The sequence below is a fragment of the Ischnura elegans genome, chromosome 5 (genome assembly GCF_921293095.1).
Source record: "Ischnura elegans chromosome 5, ioIscEleg1.1, whole genome shotgun sequence".
In the NCBI taxonomy this organism is placed as follows: domain Eukaryota; kingdom Metazoa; phylum Arthropoda; class Insecta; order Odonata; family Coenagrionidae; genus Ischnura; species Ischnura elegans.
This window is the reverse complement of record NC_060250.1, coordinates 87,067,495-87,085,679: the sequence shown is the minus strand read 5'-3', so window position 1 is coordinate 87,085,679 and position 18,185 is coordinate 87,067,495. Positions and strand designations below refer to the sequence as shown.

The 18,185-nt window shown below is 38.4% G+C and overlaps 1 protein-coding gene across 1 annotated transcript in view; it reads right to left on the bottom strand.

The window, feature by feature from the left end:
- The window catches only part of LOC124159199, a 224,783-nt gene that overhangs the window by 132,422 nt on the left and 74,176 nt on the right, over positions 1 to 18,185 (bottom strand). The gene's annotated exons all lie outside the window — the stretch shown is intronic.

Sequence of the window (18,185 nt, the reverse complement as noted above, 5' to 3'; positions counted from 1 at the left end):
AACTAAATCTACATGAAATCTATGGCTCTATAGTCATGCCCGTTATCTTCATCATCATTACCATACGGTTCAGAGACCTTGATTAATTGGATTGTACTTTCCGATTCTCAACTATAGACGACCAGTGAAAAAATATAAAAAACTGCAGGGAGGCAATAAAGTGGCGGCGTTCAAATCTAGAACTCGCTGCGTTAGCTTTACAGCCGGGTGAGTAGATATTGAAAACCTAACAATCCGTTCAGTTAAGCCGTGTCTACTTAAACTTTAATATAAATTAAGACGGAGCATCGTGGTGCAACTTCGAACAAGGTTTATTCGTAGGCCACCGAATCAATTGACGTCATATGATATACTTGCGTCTTATATCCCCGAATGGTTGTACACTCGTAGATATCCGGCCATCTTTGTTCATTATGTATGTACGCGGACTGTTATGTAATCGGCATAATGAAAACAGATGAATATTGCTTGAAGTTCTCAAGACACATATGTGAAATGGGAACGATTTTAGTGTTATTGGTGGCCAAATTACAATCACGCTATTAAAAGAATTTAATAAACAAATAATGCGAAAAATAAGAAATTAACTCAAAATTAATATTGTTACCTCATCAGCCCTACCGCGTAAACAGAGGCTTATAGAAAATCTGGCCACGTTACAGCGCCTATAAGGTGTAGTTAAGATGACTGCAATGATATTTACAATACTTTTATTTCTTAGGAACATAGACAAGGCCTAGAGGAAGAATGATTACGAAGATAATTTTCAGTCTACCGAAGTTCAACCGCCAAGAAGGTCAGGGGAGGAGGTTCCTCCTACTGCGTCTTGGGTTGGTTCTCACAAGCAAGAGGAAGGCCGCCAACCGCCTATCACCTTCTTGGTATCCCAGCGTTAGTAGTCCCCACAGGGATACCATTAACCTTGAATGGACCGCTTAGGAAGTCGGGCAAGACCTAACTAGTTCAAGGTGAACATCAACTATGAACAATATTTACTTGAATAGAGTATGGTGAAAACGCATCGTGGAGGGTCAGTCGAGGGGCGTGGGCATTCCTAGCTTTATCTTCCGACCCTTCCGAGATATAACTTTTAATTATGGTCGGGTCACTATTGGAAGGACCCCGGCTACGCAACCAACACACCTGTAATGCGGCCTCACCAAATTTCCTTCAGCCCAAAGGTTTAATTAATTACGAGTATAAAGCAAAATACTTGAATTGCACCAATGTTACGAATGACATAATGCGAGGAACATCCCGGGATATCTTCCGCAAACATGTGCTTGTCACGGGTGCAGGACCTGCGATAAACAACGTACACATGAGCTAGGAGGCGGGCGGCGGCGTTCTCTTGACGTGGCGGATCCTATGTCTCGTAAGGCACGGGGCGAAAGGAGCATCAGAGGGCGAAGGTATTAAGGGGAAAGGCGCTCCAATGCTGAGCGGGGCAAAAGAGGAGACAAGAGGAGGTGTGTCTAGTGTCACCAGGGAAGACGACGAAGGGGACGCACGCAGGCCTCCCTTCTTGCAAAGTGGAGCGGTGCGAGAAAAATGGGGAGGGTTGAAGAGGGGCAGGAGAGCATTCGGAGGGGTGGAGGGGGTTGTGGGGCGCCTTTTAGCCGCGAGAGCACACAAAACCCTTACCTCATCCCACCATTCCCTTTAGGGACACGTCGAACGAGGGGGGGGGGGAGAGGGGGAATGGAGGACAACAGGTTGCTATGTAGGTCACTCATGATGACTGCCGGGACGGCGAAGGTTGGAATTCAAGGGCGAGGGAGAGAAAAAAAGGGGACGGAAATAATAAAAGCGAGGAATATTCCATTGAAAAGGATGCGAAACCTTGAGTAAGCGCGGAGGAATCTTCGGGGTGAAGACTCCGAGTGAATTAACGAGGCCCTTCTTTCCGCATAAGTGTAAGCTGACGGTAGTTCTCGGAAAATCCCATCCAGCAGATGTTGGTTGGGCTTTGTTGGTGGTGTTGGGTTGGAATCCCACCTCCGCATCTACATGCCTGTAATGCTATACAATCGCTTTGAACATAAAAAATTATATCAATATATGATAAGCTGAAATTAGAATGTGCCTAAGCTAGAATTAAATATCACGATGGTGAGTGATTAAACTGAATACTATTTAAGAGGACGGATCACTCCTGATCGGTAGGTCTTTCTTCGAAACGAAACGTCTTTGTTATAATTTAAGTCATCGTCTTGAACATTTAAAGACTAAGTCTAAATATGAAGTAAACAATTGTTGGCATTTCACTGTTTCTCAAGCTTGAAAATGTTATATCATTACTACCTTATACTTCAAATTTTTATAGTTGAGAAGCATCAATATGATATTTTTTTAAATAAGTAATGCGTCAAATGCATCGTAATGCGCTGTAAGAATCCTCGGATAATGCTTCGTAAATGTAATTGGACGCAATAAAGACAAAATACGACCGTTGGAGTTGGAGGATTGCGTCCTATAAAATCTCTTGTGCTTTTATGGAGTTGGAATAATTCCCTCTCAAGCCAAGTGCACAAAGGAAAAAGAAATACAAAGTGACTTAAATATGTATATTTGAAGTAACTGCAGAGAAGAAAATATACGCAATGACCTCCCTCAGTAATCAATTAAGATATTAAGTGATTAATTTCATAAAAGTAATTCTCAATCGTTAGTTTTTAAGCAACATTCAGAAATAGAAATTATCCATCATTTCAATAATTTCTGAACTACGAGCCTTGCCAAGGAATTCTAAAAATTTTTGATCCTCAAATTTACATTAAATTAATGATTAACTAAAATGATGCCCCATCCAGCGTATTACATTTATGTGGTACCGTTGTAATCACATAAGCATTATACAACCAAATCATGAATGACAAAACAATTGGTACGATTGAAGGGGCAGTAATTAATATGATCGGGTATCGGCATCACAGGGACTTTTAGCTCCCTTATTGTAAAGCCTCCTAAACCAGACTATGGGCCACAGTGATGATGATCCTGTTCTTTTGATGCAGCGAAATGAAAAATTCTGCCTTCGGCCTTCCGATATCATTCCCAGCAAAAAATATCTTCCAACATCTCTCATTTCTATATTCATCTTTGCTCCATCTCCCTTCGTTCCTTCTGCACAGCCTATTCATCCCTTGCCCTTGTAATATTTCAGAGAAAGCAAGTGTAATAAACGTACCAAGCAATGGCAAATGGTTCTTCGCACGTTGTTTGTGACGCATCTTATCAACCTTCTAAAAGGTAAATTTAGTCATCTACATTCTCCTCACGATGTACTTTTTAAACCTTGATTATTAAAGATAAGTAATATGTGTTGTAAAAAAAATACGCAAACACAGATAACACACAATAACCAAATTTATTTAGGATCTTTCTTCTAATTCCATCGCAGTAATTCTCGTGTATTAAAAAACAAAGGCACTAAACTTAGGACTAATAAATAAGGAAACGAGTGAACAATAAAACGACTTTTTTTAGATTATTTTAACCGTCGATGAAAATATATAACGATGGTGAATTTAACAGTAAATATAAGAAGCTTTCTGTATTTTCTCTCATCACTTTCAAACATAACTTGAATATAACCGAAAGGATCCATTACTGACAACCGTGGAGCTATTAGGAAGTCTGACTCAGCATTTCAACGAAAGTGATTAATCCTCACAGTAAATGTCAACCAGAAAATTCATTCTTCACTTAATAGCAAATTTCAACTCATGCATACGACACTCCTTTTTACACTGATAACTTGAGTGATGTAGTGAAGAAACCTAGTAACTATTGGATGTGGGTCGAGAAAATATCAAGGTTAGAAATTTTGCTTATATTTTGATCTAACCGAAGAAGTCATTATACGTACGATTTTCTCTGGGAAGATGCAAGAACTGAAGTGGAACCATTAAACGAGCGACCGTTGGATAGAAAGTCTGAAGAGAAACGGCTATCTGTCAATGTACTCAGAACTATGCTACAGCTACTTAGTCAATCGCCGAGAAAAATATTTCACTTTTATGCATCTTAATGTGCGCAATCTATAAACGTTCAAGAATTTCATCGGGATACGAAGCTTTGCCATTACAAATACATATGACTTTAAAAAGCCTTGAAAAGTCTTCAACTTTTCATTTCGATTATTATGATCCAAGAATTAACATTGAAATAAATTTATGATGAAACCTAATTTAATGTCGGCATTTCAAAGAGAAGCGACTTAATTAATAGCGGATTTCAGGCTCAAGAAAAGAATAAAATTGTATTCCTGAAATACACATGAGAACCAAATAAATAATAATTCTTTTCTTTACCATTAGCGTTCGTGCTCGAGCATAAAAAATTTTCTCTGAAATTTCAGCCCTATTTAAGAATCCTTTTGATTTTTCAGGGATTCTTTTATCCAGTGGCACATGGTCAAATAAGGTCAGATATCGTCGTAAGTTACCAAACACATTCCGAAAACTCATATTTTAAGCAACTAATTCCAGAGTTTTCTCTCCCATAATCACTTTTCCATTCAGTTCATATCATTGAGTTAAATTCAACATGTAATCTAATGGCATAATTTGTATCAATAATATTGAAAGAAGTTTATTTATTTCAATTTATTGTTGGAGACTTCTAGTATTCCCATTCGGTGGTACAAAATAAAACTTTTCAAATAGATTACATCGGCTACAAAAAATTTGAAACCAGATAAAAATCTCTCACTGCACTTATAATTCACGAAGAAAAACCAAAGTAACGGGTAGTGAAAATAAAGCCTAGTAATTCCAAAAAATTCATGAGATGAGACATACATGAGGTCGCTAGTGGATGGAGGGAAATAATGTCGGTCACCGAAAATATTCGGCACGCCATGGTTCCACTAAACCGGCGCCTGAGGTCGAAGATGATTATGGATTTATTGAGTCAATAATCTATTTTTAAAAGCGACCCTTGACCATGATCCTGATTCAACTGAAACTAAATATTCCAGGCCCGCTCGTCTATTTTTACACACGCGATGCAAGGGATGACCGTTCCAACTCCATTCCACGGGATAATGACTTCAGTAAAATAAAAACGCGAGTCTACGTCAAAACTCCACGAAAACCCTTTGTAGTCCTCCTAGATGAGCAAAGAAAAAAAGAATCGTTATTAGGCATGTTTGAATGCTCTGGTGCGCTTGGGTCGACGGTGGCGACGTCAAAGCATGAAGCGGGGACGCCAAGAACCAAGCCACATTTTATTTTCTTCTTTTTTTCCGACCCCTTGAAAAGATACTCCTCCCCGTATCAACCGCTTCATCACCCACCCACGGCGCGAAACCCTCAGGCACCTCACCTTTTCCCTTCCACGACCCGCGACCATTTTAACCATTCACCCAAGCATGACCTTATCTAGTCAGGTTCATTCTCCACGACCCCGCCAACGTTCGCGTCTAGAAAAACCGAGTCTATTAAGAAGACGGCGGAACAGAAGACCATTCACATCTCCCTTAAGCGAAAACCACAAAAATTTCTGGACGCTTTTGTTTCCTTTTTTTCTCTCCTTTTCGGACGCCTTGGCCGAATGAAGGGGACGCGACGTCATAGGCCGAGCTTTGACGTCAGAGGTAGACCCGATTCAGACCAGGGGAGAGCTGAACAAACAAGAGTGTACGGGCAATGGAAGGCGACATCCACTCCTGTGGAATTTCTGGCAGATTCCGTGATTGTGGTGTCGGCTTCCCCAGACGTTCCAGACCGTTATAATTATTTTTTTTCATGAATGGCTTTTCTGCACTCTCCAAGGACTGAACGCACCCCAACGCTCACAGTAAACGAATACCACTCGGCGAGAGGGGCTAAAAATGTTGGCACTTCAGAAGGTTGTGGGTGTGTGTGTCTGAGTGGAGGCAAAGTGAGAATTGAAGGACTCGAAGCACGTGGAGTGCGAGGGAAAGAAGGAGAATTCGCACGGGAAATGGACCGTTAGGCCTCGAGGAAATTTGGAGGGGTCCTCTCTGACATGGACACGATAGTGTACACTTAGACGCCTTAGACTATTAACTGTCCCGTGATACAGTCATTCAAGTAATTAAAGAGCTATAACAATTCATCACTCGTTAAATTACATGTGGAGTGAGTGTTTAACAGCCAACATTACAATATTTGTGTCAGTGGTAAAATAACATGTTCTTCGGCAAAGAGAAATAAAATAATGCAGAGCGAAATGAATGTAACTATATGGACAGCATCGTTTATCACCAATACTCTCACCTAACGCTGGTTAGGCTCTCAGAGTAGATACATACAGTGTCTAAGGTGGATGCGTAGTGACCAAAAGTCAAGGACAACGTCAGTATTACAATCGGAAAGGAAAACGTTATCAAGAGAATTAGTAATAAAAATTATTTCTCAAAATCCTGGTTATTACTCTTTTTCGAGAGAATTTAATTGAAATAGAATTTTCAATCGAAATAAACTACTGAAGGGTTTATCAATATATCTGGTAAATGAAAATCCTTCTCAAAGACCCTTATGCACGTTAAACTACAGTTATGACAGTCATTAATGTTGTCCAGATTATGGGCCTCACGCGATCAAGCGTTTAAAGAATTTACATGAATTACCACGAGAATTTCTGCACCGGAATTCGAACAACGGTTGACTTTCCGCACCACTGCGAAGACCACTACGGTATCCAGGTTCCCGATTTACCATGGCATTTTTACCGTTTAAATAATCCTAATTATATAATGTCACAATTTAGAATTTAATGAAATTTGAAAACCGGTAAACATTAAAGAAATAAAATTGGCTGAAAACAAGTGAGCATAATTGAAAGAATAAGCGACTCAACGCCATTGCCTAGTATTTTCGTTACAATTTCGGACAAAAAAGAGCGAAATTAAAAAGGGGAAAAATTAAGAAAATTGATTTTCAGGAAGTCGTCATGATTCAGGAAGTCGTCACGAAATTTACTCTATATATCATGAAGAAAATGAAAGGGAGTGCCACATGTATAACGTCTCTTTTAAGGCTACTTATCGTATAATTAGCAATTAGTCAAAAATATATTCTCGTTGACCATTCCTGTCTTCTTTACCCTCTCATCTGTCAATCACAGAAATCGTCTCCCTGACCTTTCCGAGCAGTAATGACCGCGGGGGAGGAAGAGCGATATCATGCTCAAAGCAAACAGAAAACGGAAAGTTACGAGCTCTTTGCATGGGCTGGTCGAGTCGACTTAACTGCCTTCCATGCGAAGCAAAGGTAACAAAAAATAAGGCCACCAAACTCCTACTCACCTTCACGGTCTCTTCTATTTATAAACCTACCCAATTAATGCCTTCTGGGAGAAAGTCACTCCCCGCTTCCTTTGATTCCTTATCCCCTTTTCGGGAAAAGCAACCTAAGATGAAGGAGGCAATTATTGGCCCGAAATGCGCCATATTTCTTACTTCCAAGAGACATTTTCTGTAAAGCTTAGTTAAAATTAGAGAGATGAAAGAGATAAGATAACGAGAAGGGGTAAATAGATATGGGATATAGATATGGAGTTCCCTGGAGAAGGGTTTGAGTTTTAGTCGTTGCATTAAGGAACTCTTTGGAAAATTTCAAATGAAGCTGCAATAAGAACATCAAACTCCTGGTTGCTCGGAGACAATAATTAAGAGGTGAATATCAATCACCAATCACATGAGGAGGTGAAACAGAGTCATACACCAAATCAGAAAGAAATTACATGGAAGGTAACGATAATACTTGATGGGATTAGTTGAGAGGATAATGTGCAAGGTTAAGAAAATTAACATCGAAGATTTCCATGTTGAATTCAAGGGTTAACTTTAAAAAAGGGAATACGGTGTTAAAAAGTTTCTGAAATACGGAAATATATCAAGCCATCATGATATAATAAATGGTGAGGAGATAAATGGAAGGCAATCAGAATTGAGAGATTTAAAATACGAAAGATTTAAAACTAATTTGGAGGATAATATTGAGGGAGCTGATGTATTTCGGACAAAAAAGAGCGAAATTAAAAAGGGGAAAAATTAAGAAAATTGATTTTCAGGAAGTCGTCATGATTCAGGAAGTCGTCACGAAATTTACTCTATATATCATGAAGAAAATGAAAGGGAGTGCCACATGTATAACGTCTCTTTTAAGGCTACTTATCGTATAATTAGCAATTATTGGTTCCAGCCAAATGGAAAATTATTCTTAAATAGAAATAACCCCGCCGAGATACATTTTTACCGAAATGATGCACGGCTCTGGCTTGCAAAGTTGAGATTCTAATTTAAAATTTTGTAAGTGACGGAATTTAAAGATAAACTTTTTACTTTACGGAATTTAAAAAGTATTTTTAGAGAAAACAGCTCTTCATGCCTTAGAAGTACGTGAAAGTCATATTTAGTGGTTAGGGTCATCCTTTGTATAGGACTGAAACATTTTGAAACTAAACGATAGAAGTTTTGAACCGATAATGCTTTCGCATTAATTCTCTCAGCCCATCTTTAGGTCCCAAATAGTTCATTATTCACCAGCCAACTTATATTTCACTATTCTCCAAAGTCTTATTATGAAATGAATTTGAAGCTCAAAAATGGGAGTGAACGAACACGAACTTCATAAAATGAACGAACGTGCGAACTTCATATTACGATGCCATTATTACCATACTCCAAGACTGCTCTGTACTGCGTGTCTTATAACAAGCAGAGTGCATTAATTTTCCCATAATTACGTACCTCTTTCCAAAAAGAAACAAATTTTAGTGGAGAAAACAAAAAGATAAATTAACTACCATAAATATTGAGTGCAAAATAGCGACAGTGCAATCCTGCTCGCTGCGCTTTAGCCCTATCATTATCATTAACATGAAATCAAATCTAGATTGCTAACCGCACATTGGTAATAAACAGCGTTCTATTTAAGACCCATGAAAGAAAATCGATGGGACAGCGTTAATCAGGCAGTGATACTCATTGAGAAAAACAAACTTGTGATGGATTTCAAACTTCGTCAAGATATCGCAGTCACCAATCGTCAAAATTGCAGTTGGTAGCAAAAATGTTTCTTTATAATAATCACAGTAATCGACTATCTTTATATTTCAGTGCTTTAAGCCAATCGATACAATTCCCTACTCCTGCGTGTGAAGGATATCGGTTATTGTTGGGGAATTATTTAAACAATGTCGAGAGATGATGATATTCCAGTTAGGCTCTCGGCATAAAAGAGAAAATTTCAGGACTAGGAATCGTTGACATGATATCGCACTCTTACAAATAGTGGTTACACAAAAAAAACACAATCTATAAATAAAGTGTGAAAATTCCTCAATGGAAAAATTAACTTTCACCGGGGTGCGCAATTGTGGTTATTAGCGGTATTGTAGTTATTTCGCGGTAATTTTCTTGAATAATAAGCAATAAGTATCGCTTGGAAAACGTTATTATTCACTATTAATGAACAATGGCGATAAATTAAATGGATTTTACTACCGCCGTCCAATGAGCTACACAGTAATAATACAGGCAGAGAAACACAAACAACGAATTTGATCACACAGGATATCGATTTCCTGCCACTGCCAATGTCACATGCATGGTTTCAACCAGTTTATCTTCCTGCCTTTGACCTTTTTGGTTGGAAGCCACTTATCAAACCATTTCCTGAAGCTAATCCCTTACCCTCACTCAATAGTCACGCCCCCTGCCCCGAGAAAATTCACAGAAAAGACCGGTCACGTCCAAGCGGCCCATACGTGAATAGGGTCATGAAAATATCTCCGCGAGGAGAATTTTTATGGAGGATATTTCAAGTTCTTCTGACAAATGTTATTTTTTTATTTTAAGCAAACTTAGCATTATTTATAGGCCGTTGGTACATACATTATTAAAAGAATGCTCAAAATAGATATTTCAAGAGGTGGAGGTAGGGATAGGAAAGAACCCCATAAATAAGGACCATATATTCATTTAAGGCGCTCGTAACTCAAAAGATGAAACTTAAAAATCGCATAAAATTGAATAAATTCATATGGAGTTAAAAATTAATCTGGTATGACTAAAATTATCTCCCTCCTGTAACAAAAACGAATTAAATTCAGAATTACTAGTCTTCCAAGTAGGTAATTGCATTGATTCCTGATGACAGATTGAATATAAAATCGAAAATTTACGTCCTAGGTATTACTAGGCAGTATGGTATGACTAAAATTATCTCCCTCCTGTAACATAAACGAATTAAATTCAGAATTACTAGTCTTCCAAGTAGGTAATTGCATTGATTCCTGATGACAGATTGAATATAAAATCGAAAATTTACGTCCTAGGTATTACTAGGCAGCCATTTTATTTCCACGTATCTATTACTCGTTTCTAACAAAATACACAAATGAAGCTTTGTATCAGGATCTATTTCCAATAAATACACTAAAATAAATCTTATCTACAATGTTTTCACGGTTTATAATTTATACCTTGATTTTTGTATCGGCTAATTTGCATTTATATTCGGAGGAGAGAAAAATTGTACTGAGTCACGAACACGAATGTTTTGGATTCAAAACATGCTATATTTGTATTACAATATTTCTCCGCTCTTGTGAGTTTGTCGCGGTAAACTGATTCTTTGAAAAAATATGAATTGGCCCTTAGAAACAGGCAAAATTTAGAGCAATAGATGGGCCACTGAAACAGAGAAGATCAAATACGATTAAGCTTGACGATAATTATTATAATTCTCATGAAAATTAGCATCAAAAACACTTTGACTAGCATTAAGTAAATTAATACTGAATATTTCTCACTTGCAGAGAGTATGAAATAAAAAAAACTGACCCGAAATGCTACTGAGAAGAAAAAGAAATTGTTTGAAAAGGAATAAAATAGTACGGTCGGCATTTCCCGTGAGGAAAGTTGTTTAAAGCGCAATTGAAAACACACCCAAATTTTACTGAAAGCACAACCAACACGCTTCTGATCGAATTTATCTCGCGAATTAACTTAATTATTATTAATCACAATGTGTGAATAAAACCTAGTTTTTGTAACTATATTGCTAAATATTTATTTTAATGAGAGCGAATTAGAATTGAAAAAAAGTAGCATAAAATATTATTATTACGTTCCAAGCAACTATTGACCTACTAGAATGGACTAGATTGGTTCCAAGCCTCACCTCATAGTACACCATGCTATCTCATCCTTTACCAAAAGAAAAATACGACATATATACTTCGTTTAGGATACGAACCAAAGAATCTAGCCAGCTAACAATGATTGTCAATGGACAACAAGATTTAAGCAATGAGGCCGATATCTGAAGTAGTAACTTAGCCGCCTTCAGTCATAACTATTAAAAGCACGTCATTTTTTCGACTGTTTTACTAAGTTACTCAGAAATTCCCTGGGTTTCTTTGAGTCATTAAAAATCAATGTTGTAAACATTCAAAATTAAATTTTAGGCCCGAGGCTTCATCTAAATTTTGTTATAACTTTACTAAGAAAGTGAGCTCATAAGTAAGAACAAAACTGCCTTTGTAAAAATATTATGCAATTATTTTTTATGTCTATATCAAATGCCGCATTTTACCGAATTTTTTCTTAAGTAGGTATTATTAGTAGGGATAAAAAAAACGAAGAATCTTTCTCCTCAAGTGAACCGAAAATCTAATAAATAATTATTACTACACATCTTTCTCCTCCTTCACAAAAAAATGACCGCTCCGCACATTTTTTATCCAATGACTTGTGTTTTATCAAAGTTTGGATGTATTCACCCTGTATATTCACAGAATGAGCACGGATGTTTGCTCGCAAGAATCTGGTAGATGCCTCTGGCATTATATGGAAAAACACCGACTGTTGGACGAAGTAATTTCATTCACAAAACGCGAACCGCAAAAGTTATGACCAACTTTCCCTACGATCACGACGAAGAGAGAATAAACACAAGGTTTGGCGGAACGAATTACTTTTTTATCAGGGGAACATATCTGCGCTGGGGAAACTGAAAGGCTGTAGGCAATCTCACAAAGAAAAGGAGGGAATATTTCCCGCTGGATCCCAAGGGAAATGGCAAAGACGAGAGTTGTATGGGTAGGGTAGGAGGATTCACCACCTCCCGAGGTCTGCTTGATGAGGATTATGCGGTGAAGGTTTTCGAGGGTGGAGCCATGGCGGGGAAAGAAAAATGCGACCGCCTAACTCTATGCCTCGGGGCAGAATAAAGCCTCCTTCATATCGACTCAGCGTGGCGTAACTCGGCGCAAAAATAGAATCGGAAACCCAAAACGAAAGTCTGTCGTTTCACAATAAATCTGAATGGCGTAAATTTACTTAATGTGGTCATTATTCGAGAAAAGCTCAATTTTCTCTTAAATAAAGCAGTGCCGGGGAAGAAAATTTTGCCTGTCGAGAGAAAAGATAACTATCGACTGAAACTACGGGATTGATGCGCAGTTTGGGTTGTGATTGAAGGAACATATCACTAAATGATCTGGTTCATACTGAGTCCAGTTACGTCCAGCTAATCCGTTGTGAACGGGGCTTTAATCCTCAAGCACATCAAATTTCGAAACACATATTGATATCATTAACAATGCAATATTTCGCACACTTTACAGGAAACTCGGTTTCCAAATTTCCGTGTCATTTTTTGAGTGCAATGTCTATCTCGGTCACCTCGCGACACGACAAAATGATATTAAGGTGTCATTTTCACGGTACAATGGCAAGAGATCATGGTACCCGGTAAATGACACTAGTATGTCGAAGCCGGTCAGTTATCCAATAAAGAGCGTAGGGTAATTCACTGTTAATGATTTCAGGGTGCTATATTTATTCTACAAGGTATCGTCGGATCCTATTCAAGTTATGCCTCGATAGTTTTAGCTACCAAAAAGCAATACCATACAGGGTATAACTCGCCATACCTGTATAACTCGCTAAGGGCGATATATAAGAGAAATTCGAGGTTTCAAACTTCATTATGAAAAGGCTATTCCAGTTACATCACTTAAAGTTGCTATGAACCGACAGCTACTCTTCTCCAGTTTTCAACTCACTTTTACGCTAAGTTAAGTCAGCATAAAAACTCTCCTCGATAGGTATTCGATTTCATTAGAACACTAAATTAGGTGTTTACTCAAGGCACCTCCATCACTCACTCAACCAACAAAAAGGTTAGTTTTGATGGTTGAGGGCAGAGCTCAAACCAGATTAAGCCACAGTTGTGTAGATTTTATTCATTAGTGTAGGACGATCAGTTCCTTTACCTCGTCCACCTCACCCGTTGAGGGTTTTGTTACAGGCCGAAGGCTTCACCCGGGATTTGACCCTAGGTCGGCGGCCAAACTCCACTCATAAAACCACCACGCTCTCCGACACCAGTACAGCTATGCTGACACCAGATCGGCCCGTAATACATACGTCTGAATTGAAACCATTTGCCATTTAACTATGAAGTTATGTCAAGTTAAGTTACTGGGGCCCAGGCTTAAATTGGAGACGGACGGAAAATTCTAAATGAGATCCCTGGTGTCACTCGTGGGATTGAAGAAGGGAAAGGTCAGCGAGTGGACCCACGTCGGACTGACGACCGTGGAAGAGAGATTCCCTTCGGTGCAATGGGAGATGGGTGAGGGGAAAATTTTGGCCTTCGTGACAGAGACGCACTGCAAATAGACACGGAATGCGACCCTCGCAGAATCCCTCATCGGGCGGATGCTGGACGCTGACCGATGATCACGAATAATGCGGCTGCACGAATCAAAATCCATGAGAAAGCAATGGAATTTATAATAACATATGTTTAACGCAAAGATATTACAAGAGTGATCAACCATTCCCATATCCCACACATTCATAATGAGAATATGCGTTACTCCTGACATATTTTTGTTGCGTATTCATTATTAAAAGCTTAGTCAGTCGTATCCATGTTGAAATATAAGCAACAGATGGGAATTTCCTCACTTTAATATACGACTCCACTTCTCAATATGGTTCCAACACTTCATGTCATGTTCAAAGTTAAAATAACGTAGAATGTCAAAACCGTGGTCGGTGGTCGAATTGTATATTAAAATGTGGAGCTTACCATTGTTTTTTTTTATATTTAATCATGGATATAATTTATTTCCTCCACTTCAAGCCCGAAACAATTTCATACGCTTGGCAGTCGTCTTGAAATTTTCAGGAAAAATATTTAGAACTTTGTTAACATTTGTCTGTATCACAAATTTGAAAATTTTATTTCAAGAACTTCTCAAATTTAATATTTTTAAAGTTTGAGATACAAACAATTGATGGGTTCAAGGTTCTACCCTAATACGTAAATTATACATTTTTAAGCGTTAAATTTAGTTTTTAACGAGAAATATGGTATCAATAATAACAATAGACGACTGGTCGAGGCTAGGTGATGCGTAATTTTAAGCTGAGAATACGGTATCCTCAAGAACGGATTTCAATGATCATAATAACGTAATACAGAAAGCTGAAATGATCGATATTTTAAGCACCTAACCATTTTCAAACTTGAAGAGAAAATACGCAGAGCTATGTCATGAGTGGCGGAAAACCATCGCTATGGGAAGCAAATGCGCCACTTTTTTAGCAGGGGATTACTTCACTCCACCATCAATGAGGTCTGGAAAGCATAGAAGTACAATTTCAATTTCGCGTGAATAGTCAGAAACAATATGAGCCTAAAATAAAAATATAATGGTATTTCCTTGGCATTATTAAAATATATAATTTGTTCCTGAAAATTACTTCAAAACACTACGATAACGGCGAAAGTCATAAAAATTATAAATGTAATTCCGTTTTAAGGTAAATAAAAGTAAAAAAATTCTCACCACTGGTAAATTTACAACAAAAAGTGTCCTTCTTCCTCAACCCGTGAACAGTTTAATTATTACAAGCTGTTCGAGAGAGAGACGATTATCCTTAAAAATTGCGTACAGTACGAGAGCTTTCTTTACTATTTTTATGCTCTTAACATCCCTAATTATTGCGATTCGGTAAATGATGCATATGGTAAGTAGAAATGATCAAAGACCATTTTATGCATGGTCAATAGGTTATGTCGTAGAATATCAAGGATATTTTAATTTAAAAATTTATTTTAACATCTGTCGATTGGAAAGATAAAATGGTAGAAAGGCAAAATAATCAATTTTAAATTCTTCGTGGAGGCCTTTTCGAGGCACATCGGCGAATAATGAAGTCATTCAGCAAGTTAAATTTCCCCGGTTGCAGGAAATGAACTGAATTATGTTTCATTCGGTAAAAAAAAAGTAGCATTAAGTGAAATGACTTCCAATAGGCGAATTCAATCAGTCAGGAGCAATTACAAGCCCAACACACGCAACCGTTAACGTCATTATTAAATGATTTATTAACATAACATAAGATCCACGTTGCGATGCCTTCGAAGAGTACCAACCTATGACATTTCTACGGTATTAATTGTATTTAAAGAAAAAAATAACCATAAAATACGAATAAAAGAACTTATTGAAATAAGAACTTGACATTTTCCACGATTATAAACTTTTATTCCGACCTAGGTTTCCATGTCAGTAAATCATCTTGAAGGTACAAAAAAATGTTGTGACTTGAACATGATGTAGTAAAATCGAAACCTATGTAGGTCTGAATAAAAGTTTAAAATCGTGGAAAATTGCAATTGCAATCGTGCAAAATTATTTCCATATGGAAAAATTCCACTCCATCACGCTTCGTTCCTCAACTTTTGTAACCGATGTCATAACCGGGTACTAGTTTCGTCGATAAACAGAGAAAAATAAATTATGTTGAAGTAGCGATTGGGCACCCAAATGTTCCGTTTCGCAAAATGTCGGATACCATGAGTCTTACGCAAACCGTAATCGCGTGCGCTCGATCCGACCCGATTACGTTGCTACGGTAACCCTTCCGGCAAAAAAAAATTCTATCAAAAAATGAAGCATCGTAAAAGATCGATTTTTATGTCAGCGTCATGAAAATTAAGAGGCTTTGGCAGTATATATATATATTTCGCTATAAAAATAAAAGTATCATTCCGCTTGATTCCGCCTATGATACGACCAAAGAATGGCTATTTCAGTCGCATATTCTGGGCCAATGGAGAGTGTAATAGAGTTAAACAACGATGAAGCAACCTTTTCCGAGAAATGATTTCCTAGTGATTGAAAGGGACTGTTGCTTGGTAAAACTGTAAGGGAAAAAAACTATAAGTAAATTCACATGGAAAATTAGTCTCAAAAGAGGCCTATAAATCACTGAAAGCAAACGTCTGGCCAAAGACCTTCCAGGAGAAGGAAAAGAGTGTATTATAAATAGAACGGAGTATTTAAAAATAAATATAACTCCAGATGTGTTTCAAAGACGAAATATGGAAAATATATATTCCAGCGACACGAAATTAACAGCCACCATGTTCGCCGATCACCACCCCATCCTCTTTGACTCGCACGTGTATCCGACTAAACACGCCATTGCGATCTCTTGAAGCGGAATAAATGTGCCGTCACAAATTCTGGGACTTTATCAGGTTTTGGAGGAAACAAAAACTATAAATAAAAACCTCGCGGAGAGGAAATAAAATCCCCCCTTTAAAAAAAATAACAAAGGACGACTTCAAACTTTTTCCTCCTCCTCCATCCCCCTCTATCCTCCCTCCTTCCCCTCTTTACCACACAGGAAACTGTCACTCGCAGCTCAACCGGTAGGTGGCTCTGATTCACGTGGGCGCCACCGTCACAATCCCGTGTGAAGCCGATTCTATCGATCATCTTCGCAATCCGCCGTCCCCGTAGCAGCATCTACCCTCCCTCCCCGCGCCCACACCACTTCGCCGCTCCTTTATCCAATATTCCCCTTTCCTCCCGTCCGGAATCGTCCTTTACCCCACCCGCGCGACAGGGATACCCACCCCACCGCAAGCACCCTAAAACTTCCAGCTTCCCCTCCCCTGGACTCCGTCTCATCCCACTCCTCTCGCGTCCGCTCCCACTACCTCAAACTCCCCACCTGAACTCACCTCTCTCCACGAAACCAAATGCCCGACCAACCATTACCCAGCGACCAATTTCCTGATTTGACAACTCTTCTTTCTCTCTCCCTCACCTTTCAAAGAGGTCCCGTAGCGACTGCTACGCAGTACAAAAACGGACGCCTGAATCCAAATTTAAACACTAATATGTTTTGATGATGAGCATCGTTCGATGATAAACGCAAAAATTAAGGTACGCCGCGTTCAGATATGTTAATTAATGCAAATAAATTATAATAAGAGACTTCAACGTGGTGGAAGGGGTAATATCGGTAATGAAACAAAAATTGGTGACTTCATCGACAGTAAGTTTATATACGATTCAGGTGTTTGGACTTCTTCTAGTCTTCGGGCTGCTCATGAAGTTCATAATATGGAGTAACAGCCGGAAACAGTCGTAGTTAATATTAAATTTGTGGGAGTCACCAAGTTCAGTTTTATGGCCATTAATGAATGTACAAATAATTCAAGTAATTTTCAAAATGTTTGTTAAGACTTTTGTTAGCTATATTGCATTAAGTATTGTGTATTTATGAATTTCGCTAACTAAAACTGTTATGATTTTGTTTTGGAACTTAGTTTGTCTGTTCACTTCGAAATTTCCTTGACCTTGGTTCGATCTACGATCCAATGTATACTTGAGTCCGGTCACTGAAAAATCATCGAGCGATTTTAGGGCAAGGCATGCCATTTTGCCCCGGCAGAATTTTTGCGCTCTGGTTCATCCACAGGTGTGCTCGGCTATCTATGGTGTCACCGAAAACTTTCATCACCTCTTTCTCGACCTTATTCCGTTCTATTACCCCTCCTCTATTGTGTAGTTGTACATAAAACCTCCATAGATACACAATAAAGTGTAGGTGCAGCCCACACTATTGCAAAATATTTACCACCCAATAATTATATTCTGCGTCAAAACCTACGAGATGTACATGCGTCGACTTTTTGTTTTAGAGTTTCTGTGCGGTTTCATTTCCTATCCATATTCACAAAAACCCACATAATGAAGGCTCATTAACATCACCTTTTTCTTCCACTGAACTATCCCTCCAGCTTCGAGTGCGACCTCTAATATGCCCCGCACACACACTGCCATACTTCAGGGAGGACATTAAGGGCGTGTGACTTTTACTCATC